Source organism: Mastomys coucha, unplaced genomic scaffold, assembly GCF_008632895.1.
Source record: "Mastomys coucha isolate ucsf_1 unplaced genomic scaffold, UCSF_Mcou_1 pScaffold7, whole genome shotgun sequence".
NCBI classification, from domain to species: domain Eukaryota; kingdom Metazoa; phylum Chordata; class Mammalia; order Rodentia; family Muridae; genus Mastomys; species Mastomys coucha.
In genome coordinates this window covers 54,412,336-54,434,150 of record NW_022196913.1, presented here as the reverse complement: position 1 = coordinate 54,434,150, position 21,815 = coordinate 54,412,336, and the positions used below count along the sequence as shown (strand labels likewise).

General features: G+C 37.9%; 2 protein-coding genes across 2 annotated transcripts in view; one reads left to right on the top strand and one right to left on the bottom strand.

Moving 5' to 3' along the window:
* Ecm2 (extracellular matrix protein 2) overlaps positions 1–10,379 on the bottom strand; it is a 33,134-nt gene extending 22,755 nt beyond the window's left edge. The window contains exon 1 of the mRNA XM_031358262.1: positions 10,148–10,379. The gene's annotated coding sequence lies outside the window, so the exon portion shown is untranslated. The remainder of the gene's footprint in view (positions 1–10,147) is intronic.
* Positions 1–21,815, top strand: part of Cenpp (centromere protein P) — a 201,543-nt gene that overhangs the window by 145,855 nt on the left and 33,873 nt on the right. The gene's annotated exons all lie outside the window — the stretch shown is intronic.

Here is a 21,815-nt window from a genome sequence, read left to right as displayed (position 1 = left end):
TGGTTCTCTGAGGCCAGCCAGGGCTACACAAAGAAACCCTGTCTCGAAAAAACAAACAAACAAAAAAGCAAATAAATAAAAGAAAGTTTAAAAAAATAAGACGGGAGAGATGACTCCAATTTTAAGAGAACTGTGGCTCTTCTAGAGGACCCAAGTTCAATTCCCAGCACCCTGTCTCAAAAAAACAAAAAATCCAGATTGTAGATAATAACATTTTATAATCTCTAGAAATGTATTGTCGGTGAGAAACAGGACATAGATACTGACAGATCTAAGTACTTTTTTTTTCAATGAGAGTTAAGATTTATAATTTTAATTCTTAGCAATTTTAAACCAATATCTGTTAAAAAAATCATTGAGTTTAGACAAGAAGAAGTAAAATTTTATTCACAAGTGTTGAAAATCTTGTGGAATCTAAAAAGCTCTTAAATCTTAAAAGGTTCCTGTAACCAACAAGAGAAATTAGTCATGTTTCAGGATATAATATCAATCTACGAAAATCAGGATTATTGGGCTGACAAGATGGCTCAGTGGGTAAGAGCACTGACTGCTCTTCTGAAGGTCCTGAGTTGGGATCCCAGCAACCACATGGTGGCTTACAACCATCCATGATGAGATCTGACGCCCTCTTCTGGTGCGTCTGAAGACAGCTGCAGTGTATTTATTACACTGGAGCGAGTAGGCCAGAGTGAGCAGAGGTCCTGTGTTCAATTCCCAGCAGCCATATGATGGCTCATGGCCAACTGTACAGCTACAGTGTACTCATACACATAAAATAAATAAATAAATCTTAAAAAAAAAAGAAAATCAGGGTTATTTCTGTATCATATCGAAAATAGAAGCTAAGTCGGTGTCATTTTATAATGGCATTTGAAATCTGAATTACTAGTGACTATCTTATAGAAGGTGGACAAGGTGTCTGCTCTGAAAAATCAACTCTAAAGTACTGCTGAAAGAAATGGACTAGACTTTGTAAGGAAAGTGTTTAACCTCTATATGGATGAGATGATACAGGTTGCTAAATTCTCAGTTCTCCCAAAATTGATGCCCATACACATGTCATAAATCCAGTTCTAAGTCTACCATGCTGTTTTGGTACAAATTCGCCAGCTGAACCAGGTGTGGTGTCACACATCTATAATCTAGTCAGGTGTAGGAGGATCAAAAGTAGAGGTCAGCCTCTACTTTTTGACAAGATTCCATCTCAGCACAAAATTCTAGTTTATGGTACAATTTCTGTAAAGCACACACAACACCCTGGATTCAGTTCCTAGGGGTTTTTGTTTGTTTGTTTGGTTGGTTGGTTTGGTTTGATTTGGTTTTTTGTTTTTGTTTTTGTTTTTTGTGTATGTGGGGTTTTATTTTATTTACATTTCAAGTATTATCCCCTTTCCCGATTTCTCTCCCAGAAACTCCCTATCTGATCTCCCCTCTTCCTGCTTCTATGAGGGTATGCCCCCACCCAGCCACCCACTCCTGCCACCCTGCCCTCGCAGGACCAAGGGCCTCTTCTCCCATTGATGCCTGACAAGGCTATTCTCTGCTACATACACGGCTGGAGCCCTGAGTCCCTCCATGTGTACTCCTTGGTTGGTGGTTTAGACCCTGGGAGCTCTAGTTGGTTGATATTGTTGTTCTTCCTTTGGAGTTGCAAACCCTTCAATTCCTTCAGTCCTTTCTCTTAACTCCTCCATTGGCGACCCCATGATCAGTTCAGTGGTTGGCTGTGACCATCTGCCTCTGTCAGGCTCTGGCAGAGCCTCTTCAGAGACAGCTATTTCAGGCTCCTGTCAGCATGCACTTCTTGGCATCCACAATAGTGTCTGAGTTTGGTGACTGTATATGGGATGAATCCCCAGGAAGGGCAGTCTCTGAATGGCTTTTCCTTCAGTCTCTGCTCCACACGTTGTCTCCATATTTGCTCCTGTGAGTATTTTGTTACCTCTCTAAGAAGAACCGAAGCACCCACATTTTGGTCTTCCTTCTTCTTGAGCTTCATGTGGTCTTTGAATTGTATCTTGGGTATTCTGAGCTTTTGGGCCTATATCTATTTATCAGTGAGTGCATACCATGTGTGTTCTTTTGTGATTGAGTTACCTCACTCAGAATGCTATTTTCTAGTTCCATCCATTTGCCTAAGAATTTCATGAATTCATTGTTTTTAATAGCTGAGTAGTACTCCATTGTGTAAATGTACCACATTTTCTGTATCTATTCCTCTGTTGAAGGACATCTGAGTTCTTTCCAGCTTCTGGTTATTATAAATAAGGCTGCTATGAACATAGTGGAGCATATGTCCTTGTTATATGTTGGAGTATCTTTTGGGTATATTCCCAGGAGTGGTATAGCTGGGTCCTCAGGTAGTACTATGTCCAATTTTCTGAGGAACTGCCAGACTGATTTCCAGACTGGTTGTGCCAGCTTGCAATCCCGCCAGCAATGGAGGAGTGTTCCTCTTTCTCCACATCCTCACCATGATCTGCTGTCACCTGAGTTTTTGAACTTAGTCATTCTGACTGGTGTGAGGTGGAATCTCAGGGTGGTTTTGATTTGCATTTTCCTGACGACTAAGGATGTTGAATATTTCTTTAGGTGCTTCTCGACCATTCAAGTTTCCTCAGTTGAGAATTCTTTTTTTAGCTCTGTACCCCATTCTTAATAGGGTTATTTGATTGTCTAGAGTCTAATTTCTTGAGTTCTTTGTATATGTTCAATATTAGCCCTCTATCATATGTAGGATTGGTAAAGATCTTTTTCCAATCTGTTGGTTGCCATTTTCTCCTATTGACAGTGCCTTTGCCTTACAGAAGCTTTGCAGTTTTGTGAGATCCCATTTGTCAGTTCTTGATCTTAGAGCATAAGCCATTGGTGTTTTGTTCAGGAATTTTTCCCCTGTGCCCATGTATTTGAGGCTCTTCCCCATTTTCTCTTCTATTAGTTTCAGGGTATCTGGTTTTATGTGGAAGTCCTTGATCCACTTGGACTTGAGCTTTGTACAAGGAGATAAGAATGGATCCATTTTCATTCTTCTGTATGCTGACTGCCAGTTGAATCAGCACTTTTTTTAATAAGGCAAAAGAAGGGCTTGTGAGATGGCTCAGCACGTAAAGGTGCTTGCCAAAAGCCTAACAATATGATTTCTATCCTTGCAACCCACATGGGAGGAGGAGAGAATATACTCCCAAAAGTTGTCCTTCTACCTCTACATATGCTCTGTGGCATGTATGTGCATGCATGTTCACATGCATACACAATAAATACATAAATATAAATTTTTAAAATTAAAAATTACATTATAAAATGAGAAAATGCTTGGTGATGTGTAAATTCTTATAGTTTCACTGGAACTCTGCATGCTTGTTTATTTATGTATTGTTGTGGCCTTGTATTACAAGCCAAGATCACACCTGAAAATAGAAAATAATTTATACTCAAGAGCTTAAGTTTCGGGCTGAAGAGATGGCTCAGTGGTTAAGAGCACTGCTCTTCTAGAGGTCCTGAGTTCAATTCCCAGCAACCACATGGTGGCTCACAACCATCTGTAATGGATCTGATGCCCTCTTCTGGTGTGTCTGAAGAGAGCTAGAGTGTGCTCATATAAATGAAATAAATGTATCTTTAAAAGAAAAAAAGAGCATAAGTTTTCCATTCAAAGCTTAAAGCAGTGCCTCTGAATTTGGGGATGCTTTGTCCCCCGAGGGACACATAGCAATGTCTGGAGACATATTCAGTCATCATAGTTAGTAGTAGTTCTACAAGTACCTAGCATAAAGAGGCAAGGGGTGCTACTGATCACCCTGCAGGATACAGTCTTCCACAGCAAAGAGTTAGCTGAGCATATTGGAGATGCTGAAGTTGATTCATTGCCCTGTCTTGAATACCTGGCAGGTGTAGCAGTACTGTGGGTGTCATTGTCCATATCAAGTATATAGCTTATGTATTCCAAAGTGTTTATTCTCCTCCCTTCATTCTGATATTTCTTTCCCTATTTCTGGGGATTGAACCCAAGATCCTTCACATCTTAGGTAACTACTTTGCTCCTGAGCTGACACCTCCAGCCTTTTCTTCAGTTTGAGATAGTGTCATTAAGTTACCAATTCGGCCTCAAACTTGAAGCCCTCCAGCTTCAGGCTCCAAGAAGAAAGCATATACCACAGCATTTCTGTTGTGTTCAGGTGACACTGCTTTCCCTAGCGTTCTACATAGGTCAAGTGCTGCTTCATTGTATGCAGCTCTCTTTGACCCCCTGATGTCTCCATTTCCACTAACAGAGAATTCCTGGTCCTCTGCCCTCACCACCTGTGTGAGGTGCTGGAAAGTTCTCCCTTTGGCCAGGCTTGTCCACATGATAGCCCACAAGAGATTAAAGATGAAAAACATGTCCACAGTTTTTCAACTCATATTTTAATCAGTTTTTAAAATAAATTTACATTTGTAAAAATGATACTTGATTTTAAAAAAACAAAATAGTATGTAAATGTGTGCAACTGAAAAGACAAGTGGTCCTAATTACAATTTATTACAAGCATACACAAATATTTGTTTCAAGGACCAAAGGATAAGTCTTTGGGGTTTTGAGGCCCATCCACAGTCTATGTCACAGCTTCTCAGCTTTTCTCTTATGGGCCCAGAGTAATGCTCCATACCATCTGAATGGGTGGGCCAAGCAATGTTCTGATAGTGCTGTGTTCAGAAAACAGAATTTGTTATGTGGGCCATGATTTTCCAGCTCCAAATTCAGTATATCCTTTATGACTCCTTCTAATTACATATACTCACACATACATTTAAATGTCATATATTATATATAAATTAAATGTGTATATAAACATACATTGGAACTGTCTATATATTACATTGCAACCTGTTTCATCCCAAGTAGCAAGAAATTCTGAGCATACACATGTCAGTGTGTTCAAAACCGTTTATTCAAGCCTGTTTTCACCCTTTAGTTAGTTACAAATTTGCTATCCGATATTTTAGCATTTTTGTCTTAGTTTTGTTGAACAGGGTTCCATTACAGTCTAGGCTGTTCCTTCCTCTTTCTGTGTAGCTGAAGCTCTCCTTGAATTCCTCAACTTTCTGCCTCTCCACTCTAAGTACTGGGGTTATAGGTATATATCCCATGGCAGACTACTTAAACATTCTTAGTCATACATCTTCTGGAAGCATTTTTATGTTCTTAATTTTATTTTTAATTTTATAAATAACGTATTAGTAGAGTCTCCTTTTTTTAGATTTATATTTTGGTCTTTTTATGTTGGTTGACATTTATAGATTAGCTTGGTCAGGCTTAAACCTTAAAGCTATGCTATATGCCTATACAGCTTCAGAATTGTCATACTTTCTTAGTGCTTTTATCATTAAATAGAGGCTTTCTGTATCTCTACCAGTGCTCTAGTAAGACTACTTTGCCTCATACTAATCAAGCTACCTTCTTTTGTAATATGGGCTTGGCAATTTTGTATCATTTTGCTTTCAGCTTTTCCATAGTATATTTTTCATATGCTCTTTGATTTGTAATGCAGTCTGGCAATCTTTGTATTTGATAGGAACATGGAATCTATTTATACTTTGTTATACCTTTACCTCTTCCTGAGCAATTCAAGAGCCAGGGTGGCTTTGATTCCAGTTATTCAATTCTGGCATAAAGGCAGTTTTCACTGTACACTTTAATTTTCCATATATGTTAAATATAGTATATCAATTGATTGTCTTGAAAATATTATTATTTTTCAGGCTGGCAATATATCCCAATGAATAAAGGTATTTGCCATCAAGCCTGACAACATACGTTTGATCCCAAGAACTCCCACATAGAAGGAAAGAACTGACCCCCCACATTGTCCTCTGACCTTCACAAGTACACCATTCTACACATGTACAAGCACAATAAAGAAATGTAAACAAAAGATTGTTGTCACTGCTTTGTTTCAAAAACCATTTGAGACCACATTTTTTGACCCTCTTCACTTATCAAGATTTGGGGGACAGATCCTCTTTTGTAAGGATCTGGCCCATGTTGTAGGGTATTTAACAGCAGTTCTCGCCTCTTTCACTAGCACCTTCCCCCACTTATGATAACCAAGAATACTTCCAGACACTGCCAAAAGACCTGCTCCCTGTCCAAGAACCCCTAACACTTAAACTCTTTCCTCTCATCCTTTCCTGTATCTCTAGATTTTTATTCAGATTCCTCCTCATTCAAAAAGTGTCTTAAGGCAATTTATTCTGTGCAGGTCTGTTGAAGATCGACTCTTTTTTATTTTTAAAAGAATGATTTTATACTACCTTAATTCTGAAAGTACATGTTTGCTTCATAGATTTCAGGTTAATAGTGCCTAGCATTTACAGATCCCATTCCTTTCTCTTTGTATTGATTCTACTTTTGTTGTTGTCATTGCTGTTGTTGTTACTGCTGTTGTTGTTTGAAACAGGGCCTAATGTATCACAGGCTGGCCTCAAGTTCATTTTATAACATAGAGGACCTTCACTTCCTCATCCTTTTGCCTACACTTCCCAAGTGCAGGGATCATAAGGAGTATGCTGCAATGCCTTCCTTTGTTGGTTCAATTGAGAAGTCATGACTCAATCAAACTACTTTAAAACTAGCATTCTTTTTCTAGGCACTTTGGATGATCATCTATCTTGGCTTTTAGGTGCTGTACTCTGGTACACATAGAAGGTGTGGTTCTCTTGATTCTATTAAATTTGGTGTTCATGATATATTTTGAATACATACTGAATTCTGGTGGGCTCAAGACAGAAAAGTTTCTCTATGTAGCCCTGGCTGTCCTGAAATTTACTCTGTAGACCAGGCTGACCTAGAACTAACAGAAATCCATCTACCTCTACTTCCCAGTGCTGGAATTAAAGGCATGCACCATCCAGATGCATGCTGAACGTTTTTTGTTTTCCAAATTTGGAACGTTTATTGTTGTTGTGCTGTTGTTGTTGTTGTTGTTGTTGTTGTTGTTGTCTTCGGCCCTCAGCTCTACCCATATGTTTTAGTCCTTTTCTCTTTTCAGAACTACAGTCATTTGTGCAATAACCATTCCACTATGTCTTCCATGTCACTTTCTCTTTATGGTATTTTTTTTGTTCTTCTGTTGCCGCATGACTCACTCTCATGATTCTAAGTGACCTGGTTTATTAATGCATTATTAAATTCATCTGTTGGCCTCTTTGCTTCTTTTATTGTATTTCTTAGTTTTCAGTAAATTATTTTATTGTTTTCAATTCTATAGTACAACTTATAATACTCTGAACATTTAATCATGTTTGTTTTAAAGTCTGTCTGAAGATCAGGTCCTCTTTTTCACTGTATCTATCATCTGTTCTTTGGGATTTTAGCTGTGTTCTTTCATTTTTTTTCCCTCTTTGTCTGAATTCTTTGCCAGAAAATATATAAATTCATGCCAGAAATTATATAAATTCTCATCAAATGTTTGAACCTAGGATGATGTATTTTCTGTCTGAAGATTTTCATGCTTTGAGTATAGTGTTACAGATACTATCAATAATGCATCTAGTGATTTGAAGCTGGACATCACTGTATCCAGTATCATCATACCATGGGTCTAGATTTGCTAATGTCACAACACCAATGTCATCGCCCCAACTGCTTGGCCCTTGTCTTTGTTTGTGTTTCTCCCCAGCCTTGTGAAACTATCTTAAAACTCTGTTAACCTCTTTTGGAATCCACAGATGTTTCTAGAAGCAAAGCTATTTCAGACCCGAGACAGTCTACGTTTCAGTCTTATTCCAAACACTGGCTCTGCTGTTTTTCTCATCTTCTTGTTCATTCTTAGCAGATGAGTAGATCTTTTTTCCTTGCCAGAGGAAGTGCCTTCAGATTCCTTTTGTTCTTTGAAGAAATATGTATTTCTTACTCTTAAATGTGGTAAAAATTTGTGAATCTTAAATGTCTGAAAATATGTTTTGTTAAAACTAGAATTATAGCTTCAAAGACATTTTCTCTGAATACATTTCAGATACTGATTATTTTCCTTTTGCACACTTTGTTTTCCTTTTGCTTTTGCTTTGATTCCAGGTCTTGCCATTGCTAGCCTAGAGCTAACCTTGAACTTGTGGTGATCCTCCTGTCATTGCCTCCAAGTGTTAGGATTACAGGGACTAGGTACCACACCCAACTTGGTCCATTCTTGTTGTGTTATAGAGACGTCAACTTGAATTCAATTCCCATCCCTTTGTAGAATGGCTTTTTTATTCTGCCTTCTTGTGAAAATGTTCTACTTTTTAGTATGACGTTAACATTCATAAATTTTGCTATGAGCTAGTAATAAAGTATTGCTTTTTCCTTCTTGAAATTCTTTAAACCGTAAAACTTATTTCTCTGATGAACTTTCTGTTACTTCTTTCCCATACTTATTCAAAGAGCTATCCCACTGTCCTCCACTCCTCCCCCACACTGGGAATGAAGCCTATAGCATTAGGGGTGCTGGACAAGCACCATAGCCCTGAGCTGCATCCCCAGCCCTATCCCCATCTTTAAATTTATCCTATTCTTCTCTTAAATGATTCCCCAGTTTCTGACTTACCAGGAGCTCTTCTTACTTCCCAGTGCAGCTATAGAGCTATATGTAGGCAGGTGTGTGTGTTACTAACATACCTTCTATTTTCTAGGAACTTGAGAGACAAGAAGGTGCCATGTATATTTGGTTTCCCCTCTTGAATCTCAGTAGTTCTTTTTGTAGCTTCATCTGCTAAAATCTCCTCCTAAACCAGGCTTTACCTGGTTTCACCCATGTGGATTTGCCCTCAAATCATCTAAACTCAGCAGCTAGCAGCCTCAGGGATGTCTGCATGTGAAGTCCACTATCAAACTTTTGTTCAAGATATTAGTATAAGTACTCCAGTCATTTGAAAATCATTACTGTAGGTCATGCAATTAAATCATGTTTAAACATTTTATGACCTGCTTTAGTTTCAGAAGAACTAGTCTGCACAATGTAAAGTAGCAAGCTTATTGGCACCCTGAAGTCAGCTCATAATGAAGTAACGTAGGAAAGCAGGAGCAGTGGCACAATGAAAATGTAAGCTGAAGGGCAGGTAGCACTAGACTTCTTAAGTGAGGCACTGGGCCCTGATGGACACACAGCACATGTTCTTCATCGTGTACATGTACACTGACTTGTTTTGACAGTTATATGTTCAGTAGGTAAGGGTCATGAAAGCTCTTGTTCTGGACCTCAGGACTCTCTAGATAATTTCCAGGGGTCTCCCATGAAGGTGATGTGTGCCATCCCTAGGCCTCCTATAAGCACCCACTTGTCAAGGGATTGTGAGTGTTAGGAGACAGTGCCTGCTCAGGTAGATGACATACTCTCCCAAGATTGTGATCCTAAGACTCATCTCTTAGTCTCTCTATTCCAAATGAACTCATTTCTGTCTAATTTAGAAACTAAATAGATTTGTACAGAAGTAAATTGGCAGAGCTGTCTTAATTTTAACAATCAGGATCTAGTTTAAATAAAATTTAAGAAATGGCCCTCAATTCTGATTGATATTCAGTGGTTTATAGAATTTTGCATTTTGTTTAATATTTAATAAGCAACTTTACAGTTATATGTCTAGATACTCTAATTACAATGTCATTTTCATCAAGTAATGCTTTTGCTTTTTTGACCTTTTATATTTGTCCAGATATTGAATATCATCTATAAACTTTAATTAACTCATTTTCTCCATTAAAATTTTTTATCACTTGATTTAAGAAAACTTTAAAGGTATTCATAATTTTGAATATATCTGTGAAGTCACAAGTTATCATCCTTCATGTTACCATCAGACTTAAAAATGGAAAATGCTTCTAACTGAACACGTATCTTCCTTTAGAACTTAAGAACTGAGAAAATTAAAGTTTCTAGTCAGTTGATACTTCTACTCGTCACATAATTCTGTCCAAACATATGACAATAGTTCATAATTCCTTAACATTTGAACTACTGGGAAATGATCATCCTGCAAAGAAATAATCATACAAAATAAAGCATACTTTTAACTTTTCATCTGTTAATACAGAGTTAGTTTTCTTAAAGAGTAAACAAATTTGCACACAAAATACCGAGATATTAAAGCCATGCCACATACTGTAGTAGAAACTTAAAATTTAAAACATGTTTACCTGGAAATCTAAACTAAGTAGCTTTGCTTGGTGTCATTTAAGTCTCCCGATGAAAGTGAAACAAAACCAGAACTTTCTTTAAAAACAAAGAAGAGAAGGGAATGTTGAAAGTATTAGCTGACTTCTTAGTAAAATCTAAAAGAACTGCTTCCCTTGGGATAAACGCCTTTCAGTTCTTTGTGTGGAAAATCAGCCAAAGAAGTAACCAGGGAAAATGGTTACCAAGGGAAAATTTTTTTTAATCACAGGAAAAATGGAAAACATCAGCAGGAGTTGGGCGGGGTGGGGGTGGGGGACATTTCCTTTGCAGGCTAAAAAGGCAGAAAAAAAATCTGTGACTTTCATAGGCTATTTACACGAAATATTGCATGAATATTGATGTTCAAACAGGCCAACATACCAGTGGAGATTTGTCAGGGTTATAGGAGTGGTATTCTCATAACCTAAAACCTGTATGTATGTATCTCCAATCCTGTTTAAATTGGGTTAAATTTGTCCGTATTAAAGAAACAAAAACTAGTTACATATTAATAACATTAGATTCTGTAATTTCAGTAGCTGGGTGGTAGTACACACCTATAATCACAGCACTTGGGAGGTAGAAGCACTGGGAGTTTTAAGATTATTCTTGGCTATATATAGGTTACATAAGACCCTGTCTACAAAAATTATTGATTTCACATATATGAAATACATATATCTATATCTTTGTCTGACCTGGAACTCATTGTGTAAAACCAGGCTGCACTTGAACTCAGAGGATCTGCCTGCCTCTCTCCCAGTCCTAGGATTAAAGGTATGCAGCATTACACCTAGGTTGTGTGTGTGTGTGTGTGTGTGTGTATCTGTGTGTCTGTGTCTATGTGTGGGTGTCTGGGTGTATCTGTGTGTCTGTGTCTATGTGTCTATGTGTGGGTGTCTGTGTGTGGGTGTCTATGTGTCTATGTGTGGGTGTCTGTGTGTGGGTGTCTATGTGTCTATGTGTGGGTGTCTGGGTGTGTGTGTGTGGGTGTCTATATGTCTGTGTGGGTGTCTGGGTATGTTTGTTCATGTGCATGCACACTTAATGTATACGGCAGCAGCTAGGCTCTTCATTACTAGTTATTCTAGCAAATCAGTTGTGCGCTTTGGCCTCCTGTTTCGTTTTTTTTTTTTTTTTTTTTTTTTTTTTTTTTTTTTTTGGTTTTTCGAGACAGGGTTTCTCTGTGTAGTCCTGGCTGTCCTGGAACTTACTCTGTAGACCAGGCTGGCCTCGAACTCAGAAATCCGCCTGCCTCTGCCTCCCAAGTGCTGGGATTAAAGGCGTGAGCCACCACCGCCCGGCTTGGCCTCCTGTTTCTTTATCTCCCCATAAGCAAGTTAGAAACGGACCCAACACTGCAGGATGCTTGAGTTACTCTTTGGAAGAACCAAGTGAGATGACAGCCAACTGATATCAAGACACATAGATGTGACATTTAGTAATAAAAAAGACAAAGACTTAACAACATACTTGCAGATGATGATAAATCATAAGTGACTTATATAGTGACTGATACTTGCCTCTGCATATCAAATTTGGAAACAAGAAAATTGTGAAAAAATTTTGAAAGGAATTTATTTTTTCAATGAAAAATTCATTACAAAAAGAAAAAAGAAAGCATTTCAGCTGACCAGTTGAGCAAAAAAAGCATTAAATTAGAAGTTCATAGACTACAAAATGCTAGTGGTTGGTGAAAGGCAGGAAGCAGTTTTTCAATATCAGCAATGGTCACATTTCATTAAAATGTATACTATCACTCCTAGTGTGAAATGCTGAGACAGAGCATAGAGGTAGAGTGTGAACATTATTCTTCTGAAAAATAATTCCAAATAATTCTCACATACTTACTTAGTAATTATCAGTCACAGCCTGATTTGGAACATGCTGTTTTGTTGGAGGGAAACTGTGTTCGTGGCATGCTGTGTGTGGCAAACAGAAATGGTTCTGTTGAGGACAGCTAGCTAATAAAGAGCAGTATTGTCTGCCCATGGGTTACCTCAAGAAATCCATTATAGGAACATCTTTCTGTGCAGAAATGTGCCTTCAGGGTATTACTTTGAAGCACTCAAACTATAAACTTCATTTTAAAAAAAAGGTAACCCAATTGTATATTTAGAACAATGGATTACAAAGCTCTTTGGAAACTAAAGTAACCCCATTAAGACTGGCATGTGAAGTTGTCGCAAATATACCAAGAGGAAAAAGGAAATACTTCCAAACTGCAGATTAGAAGGGATAAATAAAAACTGTTAATAGTATTTATCTCTGGGTGATGAAATTACAGAGACAATTTTTCTAAGTAATTCATCATTTTCACAGTGTTTTGTTCTTTTTTATAACCAGATGAGGGAAGAATATAAAAGATTATAAAACAAAAAATTACTTTTTTAAGAAAGAGATTTTGTGTGCATGTGCATGTGTGCTGCCTGCTTGTATGTCTGCTTACCATGTACACTGAGTATCCACAGAAGCCAGAAGAGGACATCATATCCCCTAGAACTACACATGGACAGCTGTAAGCCACTCTAAGAGTGCTAGAAAATTGAACCCTGGTCCTCTGCAAGAACAGCTAGTGCTCTTAGTGACTGAGACATCTTTCTGGCTCCTTTCACAAAAGTAACTCTTTAGTGGGATAAAGGAATAACAATAACTATCATTCTGAGATTGACATGGTTGGAAAAAAATTTTAAGATTTCTGAGGTCACTGCTTTACAAGTTTTGTGGTTGAATGGATGAGCTCTTTTTCAGAAACTATTTTAACCACACTAGTACATGGAAAATGGTACTATTACAGTTTTTCCTTCTCTCTTATTCTTGTGGGCATAATTATGTCCTAAAGCTTGGCTACCAGAGTGCTCTGAAGGAGTAGTGTGTGCCACCAAAGGCTGCAAAGAGTGGACAGCACCCATGCTAGGAGGGAGCCTGTGGACCTTTCTCTTACTTACCCCTGAAGTTACTGAGACTGGTTAGTGTTTATTGTCAGCACAAACTGGAGTTACCTGAAAACAGTGGACCTCAATTGAAGAATTGCTGTTGTAAGATTGGTCTGTGGGTATGTCTTTGGGAAATTGTCTTTTTTTAAAAAAAAATTATTTATTTATTATATCTAAGTACACAGTAGCTGCCTTCAGACACACCAGAAGAAGGTGTTTAGGGATGGTTGTGAGCCACCATGTGGTTGCTGGGATTTGAACTCAGGACCTTTGGAAGAGCAGTCAGTGAGTGCTCTTAATCACTGAGCCATCTCTCCAGCCCCAAAGTTTTTTTTTTAAGTTTTATTGCATTATGATGAGAAAAGTTACATGATTTCAATTTATCTGAATTTGTTAACATTTAAAAACATATTTTAAGTAAATAGAATTAAATCACTTTCTTGTTTCCTTTTTTTACCCCAACTCCTCCCAGAGACCCCCTTCAATATCTTTTTTTGTCAAATTCTTTAAAATTTATAAAATATAACAATAAAAATGAGTATTATACAAGTTGTTTGATATAAAACAACAATCAATTTAATAGTCTTATGTAAATGCTTGTCTACAGCAATACTGAAAATACATGTTTTTCTCAGTATAAGTTTTAAATAACTCCAAACATATTTACTGTATATTTCAAAATAATACATCACTACTAGTATTTTTTAAATGAACATAAGTATATAAAGTCTTTTTGTTTGTTTGTTTGTTTGTTTTGTATTTAGTAAAGCTTAAAAATCTTGGCTCTTACTGTGGTAACTTGATACAACAGTAACAAACTTCAAGCAAAGCATTCAGTCTCACTCTTTGTTGTTCTCTTACAAGCCCCCTCCCAATTTAACTGTCTACATTTCTTTGGGTATATAAATACTTATAAAATATGTAAGCTGTTCTGAAAACCATAGTACAGTGTAAAAACATGAAATAAACAATACTACTAATAGAGAGGCTGAGATAAGAGAAGCAAGATCTCAAGACCATTATGTTGCACACAGCAAGACACTGTCATAAACAAACAAGCTGAAAGTGTATATGGATTGTATAATATTGGACCTATTTCTCCAATTACCAAATTAGAGAGACCATTGGATGACAGTCAATAAATTGCTAATTCCTCATATTTTTGGATTTCAATCAATTAGAATATGTTGGTAATATTAATTTTCATATTAAGATATTAAAAAAAAGTAATTGTTACTTCCTGCTGTTTTTGTTGTAAGAGGTGGAATTAGGTTTGTGTGGATTTGTTGAAAGATTACTTTCTTGATTTTTCTAGGGTGTAGTTTTGCTCCTTATGTTGATGTTTTTTATCTATTATCCTTTGAAGGGCTGGATTTGTGGAAAGATATTATGTAAATTTTGTTTTGTCATGGAATATCTTGTTTTCTCCATCTATGGTAATTGAGAGTTTTGCTGGGTATAGTAGCCTGGGCTGGCATTTGTGTTCTTGTTGGGTCTGTATGACATCTGCCCAGGGTCTTCTAGCTTTCATAGTCTCTGGTGAGAAGTCTGGTATAATTCTGATAGGCCTGCCTTTATATGTTACTTGACCTTTTTCCCTTACTGCTTTTAGTATTCTTTCTTTGTTTAGTGCATTCGGTATTTTGATTATTATGTGACGGGAAGAATTTCTTTTCTAGTCCAGTCTATTTGGAGTTCTGTAGGCTTCTTGTATATTCATGGGCATCACTTTCTTTAGGTTAGGGAAGTTTTCTTCTATAATTTTGTTGAAGATATTTACTGGCCCTTTAAGTTGGGAATCTTCACTCTCTTCTATACCTATAATCCTTGGGTTTGGTCTTCTCATTGCGTCCTGGATTTCCTGGATGTTTTGGATTAGGAGCTTTTTGCTTTTTGCATTTTCTTTGACTGTTGTGTCAATGTTTTCTATGGTGTCTTCTGTCCCTGAGATTCTCTCTTCTATCTCTTGGTGATGCTTGCATCTATATCTCCTGATGTCTTTCCTAGGTTTTGTATCTCCAGGGTTATCTCTCTTTCTTATTTCTTTATTGTTTCTATTTCTATTTTCTATTGTTTTTAGATTCTGGATGTTTTTGCTCATTTTCTTCACTTGTTTGATTGTGTTTTTCTGTAGTTCTTTAAGAGATTTTCGTGTTTCCTCTTGAAGGGCTTCTAGCTGTTTACCTGTGTTCTGTATTTCTTTGAGGGTGCTATTTATGTCTTTCTTAAAGTCCTGTATCATCATCATGAGAAGTGATTTTAGATCTGAATCTTGCTTTTCCAGTGTGATGGTGTGTCCAGGACTTGCTATGGTGGGAGAATTGGGTTCTAATGTTGCCAAGTAACCTTGGTTTGTGTTGCTTATATTCTTACACTTGCCTCCTACCATCTGGTTATCTCTAGTGCTACCTGCCCTTGCTAAATCTTACTGGAGCCTGTCCTTCCTGTGATCCTGGTTGTGTCAGAACTCCACACAGACAAGCTGTCTCTGTTATCCTGTGATTCTGTGATCCTGTGACCCTGGGCTTGTTAGAGCACCTGGGAGTAGATCTTCCTCTGGGTGTTTTGTGACTAGCTTGCACCCAAGGTCTGCTCAGGGCACCAGTGGCCCAGACAGACCGGAAGCAACCCAAGCCACTGGGCTGGCAGAGTTCCTATGTGCCTGGTCCTGTTGATCCCAGTTACTCCTGGTGTTGGGACAGATGTTGTGTCCTCCTCACCTCTGATCCTGGGCGTGTTTGGGAAATTGTATTTAATTAGTGACTACTGTGAGGGACCCAGCTCACTGTGGGCACTGCCATCTCTGGATGGGTGATCCTGGACTATATAAGAAAACTTGCTAGAAAGCAGGTCAGTAAGTAGTTTTCCTACATGGTTTCTACCTCTGTTCATGCTTGAATTCCTGTCCTGATTCTCTCAGTAATGGATTGTATCCTGGACATTCAATGAAATAAACCTCCCTCACCAAGTTACTTTTGGTCTTATAACAGCAACAGAAAGCAAACTAGAAATTAGTACCAGAAGTGGGGTACTGTGTGATAGGCCTGGCCATGTTATTTGGAGGGGATGCAAGGTAAAAATTGAAAAAATTTTGAACTGAAATCCAGAAAAGCTATTGAGTGCTGAGAGCTTAATGAGCTGTAAATGGCTTGAAAGATAGGGCAGAGAGAAATGCTGACAATGGAGGCCCATTGTGAAGTTTCAGAGGAAAGAAAAAAATCTTTCAGAGATGTTCATATGATACAATTCAAGAACCTGTGGTTTCTGTTTAATTGGAGCTGAAATTTTAACTGTGATTAGCAAGAAATGAATATTCCTGAAGTGTAAAGCCTTCTGTGCTTTACTAGGAAACAGACTGCGGTTAGCTGTGGCTGAAACTTAGCTGTGGCTTTATAAGAGGAAAGCACCACTGACATTAAAACTTCTGGAAAGTATTTCCTTAGGGCCAAAATACAGAAACCATGGTCCAATGGAAGCCAAGGCTGTATATCAAACCTTGCAGCAGAATTTGGCAAATAATGTTTAAGGGTTTCCCACATGATAGTGGTTTTTAAAGTAATTCTGGCATGAAAGGGTCATGGAGAAAAGCTAAAGCTTGACACTGGATGGCAGGGTCACTCAAGTCTCCAAAGGGAGGCCAAAAGAGCCAATGGTGAAGGCACATTCTCAGTTTTACAGTGGAGACCCCAGAAAATTGGGGATGCCAGGATTGTGAGATCTACAAAGGACAGCAGCATGTGTGGAATGGAGGTGGTCTAGGCCTACAAGATAAGCTATGTGTGCTGTGGGATGGCAAAGTTAGAGAAGGAAGTGGGCATACCCAAACCCTTTGCAGCCAGAACATCATGAGTAACTCCCAGATGTCTAACATAGAGCTACAGGATTTAATCTACACTGGTAGACTTTGGTTTTCCTTATGTGTAATTATTTTTATTTCTTAGTTCTTGGAGTAAGGAAGTTCGGTTTTTTTCCCAGAAGCCACAGTTAAACTTAAGAGTGAGCCTTTTCAAGTTGTAATTATTTTATATTATAATATTAGTATCAGATCTTGATGAAAAACTAAAGATATGGATTAAGGTGATATGTTTGGGTACAAGGAATGAAGTCTACTTGTTAGAGTCAGCTGTCAACTTGACAAAGCCCAGAGTTATTGGAGGAAGTCTTGATCAGATTTGCCTGTGGTGTGTCTATGTGGCATTTTCTGTTGTTATTGTTGTATTTCTAGAGGAGACCCTTATTAACTTAGAGAGTGACCATGATATATTGTTGAGTGATAGAAAGGAAATCACAATCTTGATGAGTAGATATGAAGGCTGGTATATCTAAAAATAACCAAAACTTTATTGAGAATTTTATAGATTGTTATTTTATTCATAATTACTTCTTACACTTCCTGAATATTTATTTATATTTCTACTCAGAAAAATAAGGCTATTTTTCTTTTACACATACACAACAAAACAAAACAGAAAGAGCTCCTTAAATAATAACCAGCCTCTGATCACCTAAATTTTCCTTCAATCCCTTTAACTCCTAATTTAATATTTTTACACTACTATTTGCTAACAAGGCAGTATACTTTATAATATGTTTTCTCCCTCTCAATTCCTCCCTTTCCCTTTCCTACTCCTCTCACATCATATCCATCTTTCTTTCTTCCTTCCTTTCTTTCTTTCTTCCTCTCTTTCTTTCTTTCTTTCTTTCTTTCTTTCTTTCTTTCTTTCTTTCTTTCTAATTAATTTACATCATTTTCCTCCATTCTTTTCCTTCCAATTGCTCCATGCCCCTGCCTTTAAATTCCTGGCAACCTCTTCTATGTTATTGTTCCTGTGAGAGTGTGTGTGTGTGTATTATCTGATTCTCAGCATCCCTTAGTTGCCTATAATTATTTATGTACTCTGGAGGCCACATCAGCTTTCTGGAGGCTTCCCAGACCCACACTAGAATGTCTATTGGTGTTGTCCCTGTTCAGATTATATTTGGGCAAATATATTTGTAGAGGAATTTTAATCTAGCAACATGGCTTTTCTGGCAAGGGATCCAACTACCTCCTTTGTATGATCTGACTGGAATGACACACCTTTAATCCTTCTGGGTAGAATACAAGACATATCCTTAGTACATACAAACACTGAAGGAGAACTTAGTTTATAGAAGGAAGCAGCCATATTTAAAAGTGACATCTAAATGAAGAACAGATAAAGTAACAAAGAAATATTTGACAAAATGAGCAGAGAAAGGACAGCTCAACTCTCAGAAGAACAGACAGGAAAGAGAGGCTACTTAAGAGCAGCACAGAGTGAGTGAGGAGTGGAGGGCAGTTTAGTGAGTGCAGTTCTGCTGAGTTCAGATCAGTTCTATGTAGTTCAGTTGATGGAACTCAGAGGCAGTTTTACCAAGCACAGTAATTCAGTGAAAAGCTGAGAGAAGTGAGTTGGGTCAGTCAGCTTGGAGAGGAGTGTTGGCCACCGGCCAACGTCTATTCAAAATGACGCCGACTTCACTTCCATACCATTGACAGCAGCTTGGCGCAGGCGCGATAGACTCATCTCTCCTTCGGCTCTCCCCCTCCCGATGGGGATATGCTAATAAGGTGTTTGCACTAAACTAATCAGACAGTAACACGTTTGCTCGCCCCCCTCCCATAGGGGTAGGTTAATGAGGTGTCTGCACGGTGCACCAATCAGACAGTCTCGCCTGGCTATATAAGCCAGCAGCTCCAGGGTATCGGGGTCCTTCACTTCAAACTTCAAGAGGAGCTCGTAATAAAGTGCTGCTGAGAAGGATCTTGTTGCCGCGCCGGTCGCGACAGAGGAGTTTTGAACCAGAACAGCTTAGTTGAACCAGCCAGCCAGAGTTCAGAAAGAATTAAAAAGGATGAGCTTAAGAAAGCCTCCAAGACAACAATTACATCTGGCAAATAAAAGTTACTTTTACAAGTGTTAGTGAGATATTGGGGGAGTAGCCTCTCATATTTTAAGAGACACAATGCCTAAGAGGCAACCTCCCTGATTCTTTGAATATTACAATTTCCCTGTTCCCTCTTCTACCAAGACCCCAGAGCCTTAGGTGAAGGAATTGTATTGTACGTGTACCATTACAGACTGTGCTCAACAACTCTGCATTTTGGTCAGTTGTGGTTTTCTATAATGGTCTCCACCTATTGCTAAGAGAAGGAAGCTTCTCTTTCCAGAGGTGATGAGGACATATATCTATGAGTATAAAGACAAATATGTAGAATGTAGTTAGATTTTGCTGGTTTTGTAAGGTGGCAGTTGTGGATTCTCCTCCAGTATTCACAACTTTAGTAGCCCTAAGATAGTTGGCTAGATTTCCAGTACCAGGTAGATTTCTCTCTTCTTGAGCATGTCTTAAGTCCAATTAGACAGCTATTGGTTACTACTAAGGTATGTGTGCCATGACTGCATGTACTTTCAGGGTTGCCATTGTTAGTCATTATTACAGTTCATAGGTGCCATAGCTAGGTAGGACTACTGGTTGCTTCCCTCCTTTGAAAAGCTGCATAGCTCCTTCTAGTACCATGAAAGTTTAGTCTCCAAGGAGAAGGCTTTCAGACCAGTTCTAGCTCAGGGGCTCTGGGTCCTGGCTCTGGGTTCAAACTGTATTATATCTTTAGCAATGGAAACTTCCCTTCTACTTCTCAGGGGCAATGAATAGCAGCAGCCTATGTTTTAGGAGTATTGGATGACCCTGACCAATAACTCAAAAAGAGTTTCTCATACCTGTATTGGGATATTTGTTAGATGCTCTGTTATTCTTGCAAACAACGTTGTCAGCCCAGATGGGAATTTTTTATTGAGAGAGAGAATTTATATTTATATCAACTTATGTGTATTATAGGTACTTTAGGAAATTAATAATATTATTACTTAGGACATTTTCCATATATCCTTAAAATAACAATTTTACCCTCTTCTGTACTTATTTCCCTCACTAATTAACCCCTATTTTCCCATTTCTTTCTTTAGATAACTTGTCCCTTGCTATTTCTTCCCTCTCTATATTGTTTCCCCTGAAAATGATCCCTTTTCCCCTGCTTTCTGCAGTTTTTCAAAGTCACATACGTACTCATCTCAAGATTGAGAGTTAGGAACCTTGATGAGAGAGAACAGGCAATGTGTGTCTTACTGGATCTAGGTTACCCTCATTCAATATGATATTTTCTAGGTCCATAAATTCAGCAGTATGACACTATACTGAATCATCTTACACCATCAATAGTTTTTCTATGCACCAATAACAAGCATCCAAAGAGATATTCACAAAAACCTCAAAGAAAATAAAATATCTACAAGTAAGCCTAACTAAGGGGGTAAAGGATGTTTACAGTGAAAGCTTTAAGCCTCTAAAGAAAGGTAAAGAATGATCCTAGAAAATGTAAAGACATCCCATGCTCATGAATTGGTGGAATTAGTATTGTAAAAATGACCATTTTACTAAAAGCCAATATCAATGCAATACCAATCAAATTCTCCATCTTCTTTACAAAAACAGAAAAAGTATCCTAAAATTCATGTGGACCCAAGAAGACTCCAGATAGCCAAAGCAATCATAAGCATTATGATTATGATTGGATTAGCATTCCAGGTGCCAGCATATATTATAGAGCCATAGTAACAAGACTGGCACAGAAACAGATACAGCAGCCAATGAAACAAAATCAAGAAATGCAACATGAGGATGCATAACTTCAGCCAGTTAGTATTTCACAGTGATTTCAAAAGCATATGGTAGAAAAAAGAAAGCATCTTCAACAAATGATGCTGGGATAACAACGTTCACATGCAGAAGAATGAAATTTGACCTGTGTCTATCACAGTGGTTCTCAACCCTTTCACATGAGTTGCCTAAGACCATTGGAAAATGCAGATATTTATATTACAATTCATAACAGCAAAAGTATAGTTACTAAGTAGCAATGAAAATAATTTTATGATTGGAGTCACCACAACATGAGAAACTGCATTAACTAACTCCAAATGGATCAAAGAACTAAATGTGAAATTTGAAACACTGAATCTGCTAGTTCCTTACATGATACAGGTACAGGAAAAGACTTTCTGAATAGGATTCCATACATTATTATTACTATTATTATTATTATTATTATTATTATTATTATTATTATTATTTTGGTTTTTCAAGACAGGGTTTCTCTGTGTAGCCCTGGCTGTCCTGGAATTCACTTTGTAGACCAGGCTGGACTCGAACTCAGAAATCCGCCTGCCTCTGCCTCCCAAGTGCTGGGATTAAAGGCATGTGCCACCACTGCCCCTGAATAGGATTCCATTTGCCCAAGAATTAAGGCAAACAGTTGACAAGTGGAACTTCATAAACTAAAAAGCTTCTGCATAGCTAAAGAAAAAATAACCTGGCAAAGAGGAAGCCCATGAAATGGGAGAGAGACCTTGCTAGCTTTGTCAGGATCCATCTGACAGAAGATTATTATCCATAATGTATAAAGAACTCAAAATATACAGTAAAAGAACCCACAAAGCTTTCATTTTTTTTATTCATTGTAATAAGACTATATTTCAATGACCCTCACATCAACGAAGGATTTTACCTCCATTGTAGGTAATCTGAGAGTTGATAGTTCTGCAGCACCAAGAAATGAATTTTATGCTCGATTTTTAGATACAGACTTCCTGCTATGGTCAAAGCTATTTGATTTGAGTGAGTGACTTCATTC